The sequence below is a fragment of the Convolutriloba macropyga genome, chromosome 13 (genome assembly GCF_964194025.1).
Source record: "Convolutriloba macropyga chromosome 13, txConMacr16.3, whole genome shotgun sequence".
NCBI lineage: Eukaryota > Metazoa > Xenacoelomorpha > Acoela > Convolutidae > Convolutriloba > Convolutriloba macropyga.
The window spans coordinates 12,640,065-12,657,522 of NC_134480.1; the positions used below are offsets into that span (position 1 = coordinate 12,640,065).

Below are 17,458 nucleotides of genomic sequence, written 5' to 3' on the forward strand. Positions count from 1 at the left end.
AAGATCCTAATTTTGAGTGTTTTTTTCGTGTAGCAATTTTAAGGCAAGGTAAATCATTGTATAACTTTGTTGCTAGCAGCTTTGTAAACTCAATTTTTGGTAGCTATTGTTTTATGATAAATCATTGCACTGATTAAATTGATTGTTGTTCTAACATTCAGATAGACTGAAATTTAAAACTAGCGTTTCAAGTTGATTTTTGGTTACCTAGTGGGTATCACTTTATAGACGATAGTTAAGTTTTTTGCTAATTACTTGTTCTCTTTTGCTACTTTGTCTCCCATTAACAGCGTTTTCATTTACTTCGTTTTCCTGTCTTTAACAGCGTTCATGCACTTGGCGTCGTCATTTTGTGAATATGACTTTAAACCATTTGCGCAATAAGTAATTTTGGATGATTAACCTATTCTACCTTGATTGAATTTTTTGTGCATTGTAAACGCAATTTCATTTGATTTTCTGAAGTCAAAGCAACTAATATTTGATAAATGTCGCCAGTTATGTGACTGCTTAAGATGATTGACAGTCGAAATTATCTAGGTTCTGCTGTTAGCTGTTTAACAGTTTTGTAGGAGGCATCAATAGCTTCATCAAACTTTTCCTGTTTGTTTCTATCTATTTGTTTGAAGGCAAGTTTCTTTCACAGCTATATGTGTCAGTTCACCGGCATTAGTTGCATGGGACTAGCGACCAGCTCTTGTGGCGCAATTGGCTAGCGCGTTCGGCTGTTAACCGAAAGGTTGGTGGTTCAAGCCCACCAAGGAGCGAAGATTCTAAATTTGAGTGTTTTTTTTTCGTGTATCAATTATAAGCTAAGGTAAATCATTGTATAACTTTGTTGCTAGCAGCTTTGTAAACTCAATTTTTGGTAACTATTGTTTTATGATAAATCATTGCACTGATTAAATTGATTGTTGTTCTTACATTCAGATAGACTGAAATTTAAAACTAGCGTTTCAAATTGATTTTTGGTTACCTAGTGGGTATCACTTTATAGACGATAGTTAAGTTTTTTGCTAATTACTTGTTCTCTTTTGCTACTTTGTCTCACATTAACAGCGTTTTCATTTACTTCGTTTTCCTGTCTTTAACAGCGTTTATGCACTTGGCGTCGTCATTTTGTGAATATGACTTTAAACCATTTGCGCAATAAGTAATTTTGGATGATTAACCTATTCTACCTTGATTGAATTTTTTGTGCATTGTAAACGCAATTTCATTTGATTTTCTGAAGTCAAAGCAACTAATATTTGATAAAGGTCGCCAGTTATGTGACTGCTTAAGATGATTGACAGTCGAAATTATCTAGGTTCTGCTGTTAGCTGTTTAACAGTTTTGTAGGAGGCATCAATAGCTTCATCAAACTTTTCCTGTTTGTTTCTATCTATTTGTTTGAAGGCAAGTTTTTTTCACAGCTATATGTGTCAGTTCACCGGCATTAATTGCATGGGACTAGCGAATAGCTCTTGTGGCGCAATTGGCTAACGTGTTCGGTTGTTAACAGAAAGGTTGGTGGATCAAGCCCACCCAGGAGCGAAGATTCTAATTTTGAGTGTTTTTTTTGTGTATCAATTATAAGGCAAGGTAAATCATTGTATAACTTTGTTGCTAGCAGCTTTGTAAACTCAAACTTTGGTAACTATTGTTTTATGATAAAACATTGCACTGATTAAATTGACTGTTGTTCTTACATTCAGATAGACTGAGACTTAAAATTAGCGTTTCAAATTGATTTTTGTTACCTTGTGGGTATCACTTTATAGACGATAGCTAAGTTTTTTGCTAATTATTTGTTCTCTTTTGTTAATTTGTCTCACATTAACAGCGTTTTCATTTACTTCGTTTTCCTGTCTTTAACAGCGTTTATGCACTTGGCGTCGTCTTTTTGTGAATATGACTTTAAACCATTTGCGCAATAAGTAATTTTGGATGATTAACCTATTCTAACTTGATTGAATTTTTTGTGCATTGTAAACGCAATTTCATTTGATTTTCTGAAGTCAAAGCAACTAATATTTGATAAAGGTCGACAGTTATGTGACTGCTTAAGATGATTGACAGTCGGAAGTATCTAGCTTCTGCTTTTAGCTGTTTAACAGTTTTGCAGGAGGCATCAATAACTTCATCAAAAATTTTCTGTTTGTTTCTATCTATTTTGTTGAAGGCAAATTTAATTTGCTTCTATATATGTCAGTTCACTGTCTATAATTACATGGGACTAGCGAACAGCTCTTGTGGCGCAATTTGCTAGCGCGTTCGGCTGTTAACCGACAGGTTGGTGGTTCACGCCCACCCAAGAGCGAAGATTCTAATTTTAAGTTTTTTTTCGTGTATCAATTTTAAGGCAAGGTAAATCATTGTATAACTTTGTTGCTAGCAGCTTTGTAAACTCAATTTTTGGTAACTATTGTTTTATGATAAATCATTGCACTGATTAAATTGATTGTTGTTCTAACATTCAGATAGACTGAAATTTAAAACTAGCGTTTCAAATTGATTTTTGGTTACCTAGTGGGTATCACTTTATAGACGATAGTTAAGTTTTTTGCTAATTACTTGTTCTCTTTTGCTACTTTGTCTCCCATTAACAGCGTTTTCATTTACTTCGTTTTCCTGTCTTTAACAGCGTTTATGCACTTGGCGTCGTCTTTTTGTGAATATGACTTTAAACCATTTGCGCAATAAGTAATTTTGGATGATTAACCTATTCTACCTTGATTGAATTTTTTGTGCATTGTAAACGCAATTTCATTTGATTTTCTGAAGTCAAAGCAACTAATATTTGATAAAGGTCGACAGTTATGTGACTGCTTAAGATGATTGACAGTCGAAATTATCTAGGTTCTGCTGTTAGCTGTTTAACAGTTTTGTAGGAGGCATCAATAGCTTCATCAAACTTTTCCTGTTTGTTTCTATCTATTTGTTTGAAGGCAAGTTTTTTTCACAGCTATATGTGTCAGTTCACCGGCATTAATTGCATGGGACTAGCGAATAGCTCTTGTGGCGCAATTGGCTAACGCGTTCGGTTGTTAACAGAAAGGTTGGTGGATCAAGCCCACCCAGGAGCGAAGATTCTAATTTTGAGTGTTTTTTTTTGTGTATCAATTATAAGGCAAGGTAAATCATTGTATAACTTTGTTGCTAGCAGCTTTGTAAACTCAAACTTTGGTAACTATTGTTTTATGATAAAACATTGCACTGATTAAATTGACTGTTGTTCTTACATTCAGATAGACTGAGACTTAAAATTAGCGTTTCAAATTGATTTTTGTTACCTTGTGGGTATCACTTTATAGACGATAGCTAAGTTTTTTGCTAATTATTTGTTCTCTTTTGTTAATTTGTCTCACATTAACAGCGTTTTCATTTACTTCGTTTTCCTGTCTTTAACAGCGTTTATGCACTTGGCGTCGTCTTTTTGTGAATATGACTTTAAACCATTTGCGCAATAAGTAATTTTGGATGATTAACCTATTCTACCTTGATTGAATTTTTTTTTGCATTGTAAACGCAATTTCATTTGATTTTCTGAAGTCAAAGCAACTAATATTTGATAAAGGTCGACAGTTATGTGACTGCTTAAGATGATTGACAGTCGGAAGTATCTAGCTTCTGCTTTTAGCTGTTTAACAGTTTTGCAGGAGGCATCAATAACTTCATCAAAAATTTTCTGTTTGTTTCTATCTATTTTGTTGAAGGCAAATTTAATTTGCTTCTATATATGTCAGTTCACCGTCTATAATTACATGGGACTAGCGAACAGCTCTTGTGGCGCAATTTGCTAGCGCGTTCGGCTGTTAACCGACAGGTTGGTGGTTCACGCCCACCCAAGAGCGAAGATTCTAATTTTAAGTTTTTTTTCGTGTATCAATTTTAAGGCAAGGTAAATCATTGTATAACTTTGTTGCTAGCAGCTTTGTAAACTCAATTTTTGGTAACTATTGTTTTATGATAAATCATTGCACTGATTAAATTGATTGTTGTTCTAACATTCAGATAGACTGAAATTTAAAACTAGCGTTTCAAATTGATTTTTGGTTACCTAGTGGGTATCACTTTATAGACGATAGTTAAGTTTTTTGCTAATTACTTGTTCTCTTTTGCTACTTTGTCTCCCATTAACAGCGTTTTCATTTACTTCGTTTTCCTGTCTTTAACAGCGTTCATGCACTTGGCGTCGTCATTTTGTGAATATGACTTTAAACCATTTGCGCAATAAGTAATTTTGGATGATTAACCTATTCTACCTTGATTGAATTTTTTGTGCATTGTAAACGCAATCTATATATTAATTCAGTGTCGACATAAAAGGCACCATGTTTAAGCTCCTAATCTTTACATGTTTTAACAGCCCCTAAACATGCTTTTCGGCAAAAAGTGACTGGCAACAGTCGGGTTCGAACCGCGGTCGGTGAGTTAAGAGGCAAAAGCGCAATGAGTTGAGCTAAGAAACAGATGAGCCGCGTATTTATCGGGATTTTTGTCCATTAACTTCGCATCCGTTTCCACTTTCTCCAATTCCCTCCTTTTTTCACAGTTTTTTGTGCTCCATGCCTTTCTACTGTCAATATCTATCTATCAATCTACATATTAAAAATAATTCGAATACCTATACCACCATGTTTAAGCTCCTAATCTTCACATGTTTTAAGGCCTCTTAAATATACATCAAAGCGTTTTGATTCGCATGTATTTTGAAAAACGTCAATGACTGAAAACTTGACCTTGCCAAAAAGTAAATGACCGAAAAGTTACCTATGCCGTAAAGGTCAATGACTGAATACTGAATGTAAAAATGATTCATTTTTGGAAAAGCTGCCCAGGAACGAAAACCTGTCATTGTCAAAAAGTCAGAAGACCGAAAAGTAATTTATGGCCAATTTAAGGTCAATGACTGGATAGCCGCGGATGTTTTTAATCGGAACTTTTTACGCTGAATGTTTGCGTGACCAGTTTTTTAAACAATCTTTTGCTTCTTTTGTTTTCAGTTTTGCTTGATCTCAGTCTCAAAAAAGTTTTGAACCACTGAAGTTTAATTAACTGAATCTTTTGTTGCCAGTTTTTTTTCAAAAGTTAGGCTGTGAAGAATTTGGTCTATTTTTCCTTTTTACTTTCGAAGGAATATCTTTTCTGTGCCAGTTCTTTCTTTCTTTGCTCCTTCTTTTTCTTTTTATTTTCTCCTTCATTAGTTTTGTTTTTGGTTATATTTCTTTTTCTCTGTCTCTTCTGCCTTTTATCTTTCGTTTCACTTTCTTTTCTCCTTCTTTTTTCCTTTCTTTATCTCTCCTTTTCTTTTGCTTTTCTCTCTCTCTTTTCTGTCGTTCTGCTTTTTTTCTGTCTTTTTCTGTACTTGTCTGCGTTTTTCTCTTTTTTTTCTTTCTTTTCTCATTTTAGTTTCTTAATCGTTTTTCTCTTTTTCGTTCCTCTCTTTAGCTTGTCGTTCTTTCCTCTTTCCTTTCTATTTCTTTTCTGTCTTACTGTACTCTTTCTTCTCTGCTTTTCTTTTCTCTTTGTTTTCTCTTTTCTGTTGTTTTCTGCCTTTTGCTTTTCTCTCTCTCTTTTCTGTCGTTCTGCTTTTTTTCTGTCTTTTTCTGTACTTGTCTGCGTTTTTCTCTTTTTTATTCTTTCTTTTCTCATTTTAGTTTCTTAATCGTTTTTCTCTTTTTCGTTCCTCTCTTTAGCTTGTCGTTCTTTCCTCTTTCCTTTCTATTTCTTTTCTGTCTTACTGTACTCTTTCTTCTCTGCTTTTCTTTTCTCTTTGTTTTCTCTTTTCTGTTGTTTTCTGCCTTTTTTCTCATCCTTTCTCTCTTTTGTTCCTGTTTAGCTTCTCTCTTTATTGTCTCGCTCACTTTTCTGTCTTTCTTTTCTCTCTTGATTTCTTTTTCTTTTATCTTGCGTTTCTCTTTCCTGTCTTTCAATTCTGTCTTTTTTCTCTCTTTCTTTTAACTCTTTCCTTTCTGTTCTTTCCTTTCTTTTCTCATTATTTGTTTCTTTCTGCTCCCTCTTTCTCTTCTTTCTCTCCTTTCGCCTTTTCTCTCCCTCTCTCCTGTTTTTCTCTCTTTCTTCTCTCTTGCTTTTCTCTTTTCTTGCTTTTCTGTCTTTTGTCTCTTTTCTGTCTTTCGTTTCTCGATTTATTTTCTCTCTTTTGTTTGTCTTTCTTTTCTCTTTCTTTTCTGTCCTTTTTTTCTTTTCCCTCCTTTCTCTCTTGCTCTTTTTTTCGTTTGTTTTTCTTTCTCTATTTCCTTTGTCTTTTTTGACTTTTTTCTCTTTCGTCCACCCGTTTTTTCTCTCTATTTTGTCTTTTTTTCGGTCATTTTTTCTCTCGTTTTATCTTGCTTTTCTCTCTTTCTCTTCCTTTCTTTTGTCTTTTTTCTCTTTCTTTTGTCTTTTCTGTCTTTCTTTTCTCTCTTTTTCTGTTCTGTTTTGCTGCCCTTTTTCTTTTTTCTGTCTTTCCTTCGTCTTCTGTCTCGTTTTGCCCTTTCGTTTCTTTCTTTTCTCATTCCTTTCTGTCTTTCTTTTCTTTTTTCTGTTTTCTCTCCCTCCATATCTTGTTTCTTCTCTTTTTTACGCTGCTTAAAAATGCAGCCTAACGTATTACATGCGTTACGCTACGACACTATGTAGAATTTCGTTGTCTGTACAAGTCACAGCGCTCCCTAATTATAAGGGTCAGCAAAGCCAAAAAAAGTTGAACATAAAATTGCTGTGACTTGGAGGTATTATACTAAACCAAACACATCGGTAACATAACGTAATACCTATGGCTATTGAACAAGGGGCATGTGTTCCAGCCCGAGGTGGTAGAAAAAAAATGAATTTTAAAACTTCTATTTTTCAAATGATCTTGTTATACTTTTGCGGGCTTGCTAGTTTCATTTGATTTTCTGAAGTCAAAGCAACTAATATTTGATAAAGGTCGCCAGTTATGTGACTGCTTAAGATGATTGACAGTCGAAATTATCTAGGTTCTGCTGTTAGCTGTTTAACAGTTTTGTAGGAGGCATCAATAGCTTCATCAAACTTTTCCTGTTTGTTTCTATCTATTTGTTTGAAGGCAAGTTTCTTTCACAGCTATATGTGTCAGTTCACCGGCATTAGTTGCATGGGACTAGCGATCAGCTCTTGCGGCGCAGTTGGCTAGCGCGTTCGGCTGTTAACCGAAAGGTTGGTGGTTCAAGCCCACCCAGGAGCGAAGATTCTAATTTTGAGTGTTTTTTTTCGTGTATCAATTATAAGGCAAGGTAAATCATTGTATAACTTTGTTGCTAGCAGCTTTGTAAACTCAATTTTTGGTAACTATTGTTTTATGATAAATCATTGCACTGATTAAATTGATTGTTGTTCTAACATTCAGATAGACTGAAATTTAAAACTAGCGTTTCAAATTGATTTTTGGTTACCTAGTGGGTATCACTTTATAGACGATAGTTAAGTTTTTTGCTAATTACTTGTTCTCTTTTGCTACTTTGTCTCCCATTAACAGCGTTTTCATTTACTTCGTTTTCCTGTCTTTAACAGCGTTCATGCACTTGGCGTCGTCATTTTGTGAATATGACTTTAAACCATTTGCGCAATAAGTAATTTTGGATGATTAACCTATTCTACCTTGATTGAATTTTTTGTGCATTGTAAACGCAATTCCATTTGATTTTCTGAAGTCAAAGCAACTAATATTTGATAAAGGTCGCCAGTTATGTGACTGCTTAAGATGATTGACAGTCGAAATTATCTATGTTCTGCTGTTAGCTGTTTAACAGTTTTGTAGGAGGCATCAATAGCTTCATCAAACTTTTCCTGTTTGTTTCTATCTATTTGTTTGAAGGCAAGTTTCTTTCACAGCTATATGTGTCAGTTCACCGGCATTAGTTGCATGGGACTAGCGAACAGCACTTGTGGCGCAATTGGCTAGCGCGTTCGGCTGTTAACCGAAAGGTTGGTGGTTCAAGCCCACCCAGGAGCGAAGATTCTAATTTTGAGTGTTTTTTTTCGTGTATCAATTATAAGGCAAGGTAAATCATTGTATAACTTTGTTGCTAGCAGCTTTGTAAACTCAATTTTTGGTAACTATTGTTTTATGATAAATCATTGCACTGATTAAATTGATTGTTGTTCTAACTTTCAGATAGACTGAAATTTAAAACTAGCGTTTCAAATTGATATTTGGTTACCTAGTGGGTATCACTTTATAGACGATAGTTAAGTTTTTTGCTAATTACTTGTTCTCTTTTGTTACTTTGTCTCCCATTAACAGCGTTTTCATTTACTTCGTTTTCCTGTCTTTAACAGCGTTCATGCACTTGGCGTCGTCATTTTGTGAATATGACTTTAAATCATTTGCGCACTAAGTAATTTTGGATGATTAACCTATTCTACCTTGATTGAATTTTTTGTGCATTGTAAACGCAATTTCATTTGATTTTCTGAAGTCAAAGCAACTAATATTTGATAAAGGTCGCCAGTATGTGACTGCTTAAGATGATTGACAGTCGAAATTATCTAGGTTCTGCTGTTAGCTGTTTAACAGTTTTGTAGGAGGCATCAATAGCTTCATCAAACTTTTCCTGTTTGTTTCTATCTATTTGTTTGAAGGCAAGTTTTTTTCACAGCTATATGTGTCAGATCACCGGCATTAATTGCATGGGACTAGCGAATAGCTCTTGTGGCGCAATTGGCTAACGCGTTCGGCTGTTAACAGAAAGGTTGGTGGTTCAAGCCCACCCAGGAGCGAAGATTCTAATTTTGAGTGTTTTTTTTGTGTATCAATTATAAGGCAAGGTAAATCATTGTATAACTTTGTTGCTAGCAGCTTTGTAAACTCAAACTTTGGTAACTATTGTTTTATGATAAAACATTGCACTGATTAAATTGACTGTTGTTCTTACATTCAGATAGACTGAGACTTAAAACTAGCGTTTCAAATTGATTTTTAGTCACCTAGTGGGTATCACTTTATAGACGATAGTTAAGTTTTTTGCTAATTAATTGTTCTCTTTTGTTATTTTGTCTCACATTAACAGCGTTTTCATTTACTTCGTTTTCCTGTCTTTAACAGCGTTTATGCACTTGGCGTCGTCTTTTTGTGAATATGACTTTAAACTATTTGCGCAATAAGTAATTTTGGATGATTAACGTATTCTACCTTGATTGAATTTTTTGTGCATTGTAAACGCAATTCCATTTGATTTTCTGAAGTCAAAGCAACTAATATTTGATAAAGGTCGCCAGTTATGTGACTGCTTAAGATGATTGACAGTCGAAATTATCTAGGTTCTGCTGTTAGCTGTTTAACAGTTTTGTAGGAGGCATCAATAGCTTCATCAAACTTTTCCTGTTTGTTTCTATCTATTTGTTTGAAGGCAAGTTTCTTTCACAGCTATATGTGTCAGTTCACCGGCATTAGTTGCATGGGACTAGCGAACAGCTCTTGTGGCGCAATTGGCTAGCGCGTTCGGCTGTTAACCGAAAGGTTGGTGGTTCAAGCCCACCCAGGAGCGAAGTTTCTAATTTTGAGTGTTTTTTTTCGTGTATCAATTATAAGGCAAGGTAAATCATTGTATAACTTTGTTGCTAGCAGCTTTGTAAACTCAATTTTTGGTAACTATTGTTTTATGATAAATCATTGCACTGATTAAATTGATTGTTGTTCTAACATTCAGATAGACTGAAATTTAAAACTAGCGTTTCAAATTGATTTTTGGTTACCTAGTGGGTATCACTTTATAGACGATAGTTAAGTTTTTTGCTAATTACTTGTTCTCTTTTGCTACTTTGTCTCCCATTAACAGCGTTTTCATTTACTTCGTTTTCCTGTCTTTAACAGCGTTCATGCACTTGGCGTCGTCATTTTGTGAATATGACTTTAAACCATTTGCGCAATAAGTAATTTTGGATGATTAACCTATTCTACCTTGATTGAATTTTTTGTGCATTGTAAACGCAATTTCATTTGATTTTCTGAAGTCAAAGCAACTAATATTTGATAAAGGTCGCCAGTTATGTGACTGCTTAAGATGATTGACAGTCGAAATTATCTAGGTTCTGCTGTTAGCTGTTTAACAGTTTTGTAGGAGGCATCAATAGCTTCATCAAACTTTTCCTGTTTGTTTCTATCTATTTGTTTGAAGGCAAGTTTTTTTCACAGCTATATGTGTCAGTTCACCGGCATTAATTGCATGGGACTAGCGAATAGCTCTTGTGGCGCAATTGGCTAACGCGTTCGGCTGTTAACAGAAAGGTTGGTGGTGCAAGCCCACCCAGGAGCGAAGATTCTAATTTTGAGTGTTTTTTTTGTGTATCAATTATAAGGCAAGGTAAATCATTGTATAACTTTGTTGCTAGCAGCTTTGTAAACTCAAACTTTGGTAACTATTGTTTTATGATAAAACATTGCACTGATTAAATTGACTGTTGTTCTTACATTCAGATAGACTGAGACTTAAAACTAGCGTTTCAAATTGATTTTTAGTCACCTAGTGGGTATCACTTTATAGACGATAGTTAAGTTTTTTGCTAATTAATTGTTCTCTTTTGTTACTTTGTCTCACATTAACAGCGTTTTCATTTACTTCGTTTTCCTGTCTTTAACAGCGTTTATGCACTTGGCGTCGTCTTTTTGGGAATATGACTTTAAACCATTTGCGCAATAAGTAATTTTGGATGATTAACCTATTCTACCTTGATTGAATTTTTCGTGCATTGTAAACGCAATTCCGTTTGATTTTCTGAAGTCAAAGCAACTAATATTTGATAAAGGTCGCCAGTTATGTGACTGCTTAAGATGATTGACAGTCGAAATTATCTAGGTTCTGCTGTTAGCTGTTTAACAGTTTTGTAGGAGGCATCAATAGCTTCATCAAACTTTTCCTGTTTGTTTCTATCTATTTGTTTGAAGGCAAGTTTCTTTCACAGCTATATGTGTCAGTTCACCGGCATTAGTTGCATGGGACTAGCGAACAGCTCTTGTGGCGCAATTGGCTAGCGCGTTCGGCTGTTAACCGAAAGGTTGGTGGTTCAAGCCCACCCAGGAGCGAAGATTCTAATTTTGAGTGTTTTTTTTGTGTATCAATTATAAGGCAAGTTAAATCATTGTATAACTTTGTTGCTAGCAGCTTTGTAAACTCAAACTTTGGTAACTATTGTTTTATGATAAAACAACGCACCGATTAAATTGATTGTTGTTCTTACTTTCAGATAGACTGAATTTTCAAACTAGCGTTTCCAATTGATTTTTAGTTACCTAGTAGGTATCACTTTACAAACGTTAGCTAAGTTTCTTTGCTGATTGTTTGTTCTCTTTTGTTACTTTGTCTCACATTAACAGCGTTTTCATTTGCTTTATTTTCCTGTTTTTAACAGCGTTTATGCACTTGGCGTCATCATTTTGTGAATATGACTTTAAACCATTTGCGCAATAAGTAATTTTGGATGATTAACCTATTCTACCTTGATTGAATTTTTTGTGCATTGTAAACGCAATTCCATTTGATTTTCTGAAGTCAAAGCAACTAATATTTGATAAATGTCGCCAGTTATGTGACTGCTTAAGATGATTGACAGTCGAAATTATCTAGGTTCTGCTTTTAGCTGTTTAACAGTTTTGTAGGAGGCATCAATAGCTTCATCAAACTTTTCCTGTTTGTTTCTATCTATTTGTTTGAAGGCAAGTTTCTTTCACAGCTATATGTGTCAGTTCACCGGCATTAGTTGCATGGGACTAGCGAACAGCTCTTGTGGCGCAATTGGCTAGCGCGTTCGGCTGTTAACCGAAAGGTTGGTGGTTCAAGCCCACCCAGGAGCGAAGATTCTAATTTTGAGTGTTTTTTTCGTGTATCAATTATAAGGCAAGGTAAATCATTGTATAACTTTGTTGCTAGCAGCTTTGTAAACTCAATTTTTGGTAACTATTGTTTTATGATAAATCATTGCACTGATTAAATTGATTGTTGTTCTAACATTCAGATAGACTGAAATTTAAAACTAGCGTTTCAAATTGATTTTTGGTTACCTAGTGGGTATCACTTTATAGACGATAGTTAAGTTTTTTGCTAATTACTTGTTCTCTTTTGCTACTTTGTCTCCCATTAACAGCGTTTTCATTTACTTCGTTTTCCTGTCTTTAACAGCGTTCATGCACTTGGCGTCGTCATTTTGTGAATATGACTTTAAACCATTTGCGCAATAAGTAATTTTGGATGATTAACCTATTCTACCTTGATTGAATTTTTTGTGCACTGTAAACGCAATTTCATTTGATTTTCTGAAGTCAAAGCAACTAATGTTTGATAAAGGTCGCCAGTTATGTGACTGCTTAAGATGATTGACAGTCGAAATTATCTAGGTTCTGCTGTTAGCTGTTTAAAAGTTTTGTAGGAGGCATCAATAGCTTCATCAAACTTTTCCTGTTTGTTTCTATCTATTTGTTTGAAGGCAAGTTTTTTTCACAGCTATATGTGTCAGTTCACCGGCATCAATTGCATGGGACTAGCGAATAGCTCTTGTGGCGCAATTGGCTAACGCGTTCGGCTGTTAACAGAAGGGTTGGTGGTTCAAGCCCACCCAGGAGCGAAGATTCTAATTTTGAGTGTTTTTTTGTGTATCAATTATAAGGCAAGGTAAATCATTGTATAACTTTGTTGCTAGCAGCTTTGTAAACTCAAACTTTGGTAACTATTGTTTTATGATAAAACATTGCACTGATTAAATTGACTGTTGTTCTTACATTCAGATAGACTGAGACTTAAAACTAGCGTTTCAAATTGATTTTTAGTCACCTAGTGGGTATCACTTTATAGACGATAGTTAAGTTTTTTGCTAATTAATTGTTCTCTTTTGTTACTTTGTCTGACATTAACAGCGTTTTCATTTACTTCGTTTTCCTGTCTTTAACAGCGTTTATGCACTTGGCGTCGTCTTTTTGTGAATATGACTTTAAACCATTTGCGCAATAAGTAATTTTGGATGAATAACCTATTCGACATTGATTGAATTTTTTGTGCATTGTAAACGCAATTTCATTTGATTTTCTGAAGTCAAAGCAACTAATATTTGATAAAGGTTGACAGTTATGTGACTGCTTAAGATGATTGACAGTCGGAAGTATCTAGCTTGTGCTTTTAGCTGTTTAACAGTTTTGCAGGAGGCATCAATAACTTCATCAAAAATTTTCTGTTTGTTTCTATCTATTTTGTTGAAGGCAAATATAATTTGCTGCTATATATGTCAGTTCACCGTCTATAATTACATGGGACTAGCGAACAGCTCTTGTGGCGCAATTTGCTAGCGCGTTCGGCTGTTAACCGAGAGGTTGGTGGTTCACGCCCACCCAAGAGCGAAGATTCTAATTTTGAGTTTTTTTTGTGTATCAATTATAAGGCAAGGTAAATCATTGTATAACTTTGCTGCTAGCAGCTTTGTAAACTCAAACTTTTGTAACTAATGTTTTATGATAAAACATTGCACTGATTAAATTGATTGTTGTTCTTACATTCAGATAGACTGAGATTTAAAACTAGCGTTTCAAATAGATTTTTAGTTACCTAGTGGGCATCACTTTATAGTCATTAGCTAAGATTTTTGCTAATTATTTGTTCTCTTTTGTTACTTTGTCTCACAATAACAGCGTTTTCATTTACTTCGTTTTCCCGTCTTTAACAGCGTTTATGCACTTGGCGTCGTCATTTTGGAATCTGACTAAACCATTTGCACAATAAGTAATTTTGAATGAATAACATATTCTACCTTGTTTGAATTTTTTGTGCATTGTGAATGCAATTTCATTTGATTTTTTCTGAAGTCAAAGCAACTAATATTTGATAAAGGTCGCCAGTTATGTGACTGCTTAAGATGATTGACAGTCGAAATTGTCTAGCTTCTGCTGTTAGCTGTTTAATAGTTTTGCAGGAGGCATCAATAGCTTCATCAAACTTTTCCTGTTTGTTTCTATCTATTTTTTAGAAGGCAAGTTTTTTTCGCAGCTATATATGTCAGTTCACCGGCTATAATTGCATGAGACTAGCGATCAGCTCTTGTGGCGCAATTGGCTAGCGCGTTCGGCTGTTAACCGAAAGGTTGGTGGTTCAAGCCCACCCAGGAGCGCAGATTCTAATTTTGAGTGTTTTTTTTTGTATCAATTATAAGGCAAGGTAAATCTTTGTATATCTTTGTTGCTAGCAGCTTTGTAAACTCAAACTTTGGCAACTATTGTTTTATGATAAAACATTGCACTGATTAAATTGATTGTTGTTCTTACATTCAGATAGACTGAAATTTAAAACTAGCGTTTCAAATTGATTTTTGGTTACCTAGTGGGTATCACTTTATAGACGATAGCTAAGTTTTTTGCTAATTAATGGTTCTCTTTTGTTACTTTGTTTCACATTAACAGCGTTTTCATTTACTTTGTTTTCCTGTCTTTAACAGCGTTTATTGCTTGGCGTCGTCATTTTGTGAATATGACTTTAAACCATTTGCGCAATAAGTAATTTTGGATGAAAAACCTATTCTACCTTGATTGAATTTTTTGTGCATTGTAAACGCAGTTTCATTTGATTTTCTGAAGGCAAAGCAACTAATATTTGATAAAGGTCGCCAGTTATGTGACTGCTTAAGATGATTGACAGTCGAAAATTATCTAGGTTCTGGTGTTAGCTGTTTAACAGTTTTGTAGGAGGCATCAATAGCTTCATCAAACTTTTCCTGTTTGTTTCTATCTATTTGTTTGAAGGCAAGTTTTTTTCACAGCTATATGTGTCAGTTCACCGGCTATAATTGCATGGGACTAGCTAACAGCTCTTGTGGCGTAATTGGCTAGCCTGTTCGGCTGTTAACCGAAAGGTTGGTGGTTCAAGCCCACCGAGGAGCTAAGATTCTAATTTTGAGTGCATGTTTTGTGTATCAATTATAAGGCAAGGTTAATCATTATATAACTTTGTTGCTAGAAGCTTTGCAAACTCCTACTTTGGTTTTGTGTTATAGAATAACTACTGTTTTATCATAAAACAACGCACTGATTAAATTGATTGTTGTTCTTACATTCAGATAGACTGAATTTTCAAACTAGCGTTTCCAATTGATTTTTAGTTACCTAGTAGGTATCACTTTACAAACGTTAGCTAAGTTTCTTTGCTGATTGTTTGTTCTCTTTTGTTACTTTGTCTCACAATAACAGCGTTTTCATTTGCTTTATTTTCCTGTTTTTAACAGCGTTTATGCACTTGGCGTCATCATTTTGTGAATATGACTTTAAACCATTTGCGCAGTAAGGATCTTTGGATGAATAACCTATTCTAACTTGTTTGATTTTTTGTGCATTGTGAACGCAATTTCATTTGATCTTTTTCTGAAGTCAAAGGAACTGATTTTCAATAAAGGTCGCCAGTGATATGACTGCTCAAGATAATTGACAGTCGAAATTATCTGGCTTTTGCTGTCAGCTGTTTGACAGTTTTCTAGGAGGCATATATAGCTTCATCAAACTTTTCCTGTTTGTTTCTATCTCTTTTTTTGAAGGCAAGTTTTTTTCCCGAAAGGTTGGTGGTTCAAGCCCAGCGAGGAGCGAAGGTTCTACTTTTGAGTGCTTTTTTGTGTATCAATTATAAGGCAAGGTAAATCTTTATTTAACTTTTTTGCTAGAAGCTTTGCAACCTCAAACTTTGGTAACTATTGTTTTATGATAAAACAATGCACTGATGAATTTGATTGTTGTTCTTACATTCAGATAGACTGAATTGTAAAACTAGCGTTTCTAGTTGATTATTAGTTACCTAGTGGGTATCACTTTATAGACGATAGCTAAGTTTCTTTGCTGATTGTTTGTTCTCTTTTGTTACTTTGTCTCACATTAACAGCGTTTTCATTTGCTTTATTTTCCTGTTTTTAACAGCGTTTATGCACTTGGCGTCATCATTTTGTGAATATGACTTTAAACCATTTGCGCAGTAAGGATCTTTGGATGAATAACCTATTCTAACTTGTTTGATTTTTTGTGCATTGTGAACGCAATTTCATTTGATCTTTTTCTGAAGTCAAAGGAACTGATTTTCAATAAAGGTCGCCAGTGATATGACTGCTCAAGATAATTGACAGTCGAAATTATCTGGCTTTTGCTGTCAGCTGTTTGACAGTTTTCTAGGAGGCATATATAGCTTCATCAAACTTTTCCTGTTTGTTTCTATCTCTTTTTTTGAAGGCAAGTTTTTTTCCCGAAAGGTTGGTGGTTCAAGCCCACCGAGGAGCGAAGGTTCTAATTTTGAGTGCTTTTTTGTGTATCAATTATAAGGCAAGGTAAATCTTTATTTAACCTTTTTGCTAGAAGCTTTGCAACCTCAAACTTTGTTAACTATTGTTTTATGATAAAACAATGCACTGATGAATTTGATTGTTGTTCTTACATTCAGATAGACTGAATTGTAAAACTAGCGTTTCTAGTTGATTATTAGTTACCTAGTGGGTATCACTTTATAGACGATAGCTAAGTTTTTTGCTAATTAATTGTTCTTTTTTGTTACTTTGTCTCACATTAACAGTGTTTTCATTTACTTCGTTTTCCTGTCTTTAACAGCGTTTATGCACTTGGCGTCGTCATTTTGTGAATATGACTTTAAACCATTTGCGCAATAAGTGATTTTGGATGAATAACCTATTCTACCTTGATTGAATTTTTTGTGCATTGTAAACGCAATTTTATTTGATTTTCTGAAGTCAAAGCAACTAATATTTGATAAAGGTCGCCAGTTATGTGACTGCTTAAGATGATTGACAGTCGAAATTATCTAGGTTCTGCTGTTAGCTGTTTAACAGTTTTGTAGGAGGCATCAATAGCTTCATCACACTTTTCCTGTTTGTTTCTATCTATTTGTTTGAAGGCAAGTTTTTTTCATAGCTATATGTTTCAGTTCACCGGCTATAATTGCATGGGACTAGCGAACAGCTCTTGTGGCGTAATTGGCTAGCCTGTTCGGCTGTTAACCGAAATGTTGGTGGTTCAAGCCCACCGAGGAGCGAAGATTATAATTTTGAGTGCATGTTTTGTATATCAATTATAAGGCAAGGTTAATCATTATATAACTTTGTTGCTAGAAGCTTTGCAAACTCCTACTTTGGTGTTGTGTTATAGAATAACTACTGTTTTATCATAAAACAACGCTCTGATTAAATTGATTGTTGTTCTTACATTCAGATAGACTGAATTTTCAAACTAGCGTTTCCAATTGATTTTTGGTTACCTAGTAGGTATCACTTTACAAACGTTAGCTAAGTTTCTTTGCTGATTATTTATTTGTTCTCTTTTGTTACGTTGTCTCACATTAACAGCGTTTTCATTTGCTTTATTTTCCTGTTTTTAACAGCGTTTATGCACTTGGCGTCATCATTTTGTGAATATGAGTTTAAACCATTTGCGCAGTAAGGATCTTTGGATGAATAACCTATTCTAACTTGTTTGATTTTTTGTGCATTGTGA

At 34.6% G+C, this 17,458-nt stretch overlaps 1 protein-coding gene and 11 non-coding genes across 12 annotated transcripts in view; all 12 read left to right on the top strand.

Annotated features, from left to right (window-relative positions):
* Positions 1-17,458, top strand: part of LOC142351596 (xaa-Pro aminopeptidase ApepP-like) — a 702,879-nt gene that overhangs the window by 665,988 nt on the left and 19,433 nt on the right. The window lies entirely within an intron of this gene.
* Positions 694-767, top strand: Trnan-guu (transfer RNA asparagine (anticodon GUU)). The gene has a single exon. It is a non-coding gene; the product is annotated as a tRNA-Asn (tRNA).
* Trnan-guu (transfer RNA asparagine (anticodon GUU)) lies at positions 7,119-7,192 on the top strand. The gene has a single exon. It is a non-coding gene; the product is annotated as a tRNA-Asn (tRNA).
* Trnan-guu (transfer RNA asparagine (anticodon GUU)) lies at positions 7,887-7,960 on the top strand. The gene has a single exon. It is a non-coding gene; the product is annotated as a tRNA-Asn (tRNA).
* Trnan-guu (transfer RNA asparagine (anticodon GUU)) lies at positions 8,654-8,727 on the top strand. Its single transcript has one exon. It is a non-coding gene; the product is annotated as a tRNA-Asn (tRNA).
* Trnan-guu (transfer RNA asparagine (anticodon GUU)) lies at positions 9,421-9,494 on the top strand. The gene has a single exon. It is a non-coding gene; the product is annotated as a tRNA-Asn (tRNA).
* Positions 10,956-11,029, top strand: Trnan-guu (transfer RNA asparagine (anticodon GUU)). The gene has a single exon. It is a non-coding gene; the product is annotated as a tRNA-Asn (tRNA).
* On the top strand, positions 11,724-11,797 carry Trnan-guu (transfer RNA asparagine (anticodon GUU)). The gene has a single exon. It is a non-coding gene; the product is annotated as a tRNA-Asn (tRNA).
* Trnan-guu (transfer RNA asparagine (anticodon GUU)) lies at positions 12,491-12,564 on the top strand. Its single transcript has one exon. It is a non-coding gene; the product is annotated as a tRNA-Asn (tRNA).
* On the top strand, positions 13,257-13,330 carry Trnan-guu (transfer RNA asparagine (anticodon GUU)). The gene has a single exon. It is a non-coding gene; the product is annotated as a tRNA-Asn (tRNA).
* Positions 14,021-14,094, top strand: Trnan-guu (transfer RNA asparagine (anticodon GUU)). Its single transcript has one exon. It is a non-coding gene; the product is annotated as a tRNA-Asn (tRNA).
* On the top strand, positions 14,787-14,860 carry Trnan-guu (transfer RNA asparagine (anticodon GUU)). Its single transcript has one exon. It is a non-coding gene; the product is annotated as a tRNA-Asn (tRNA).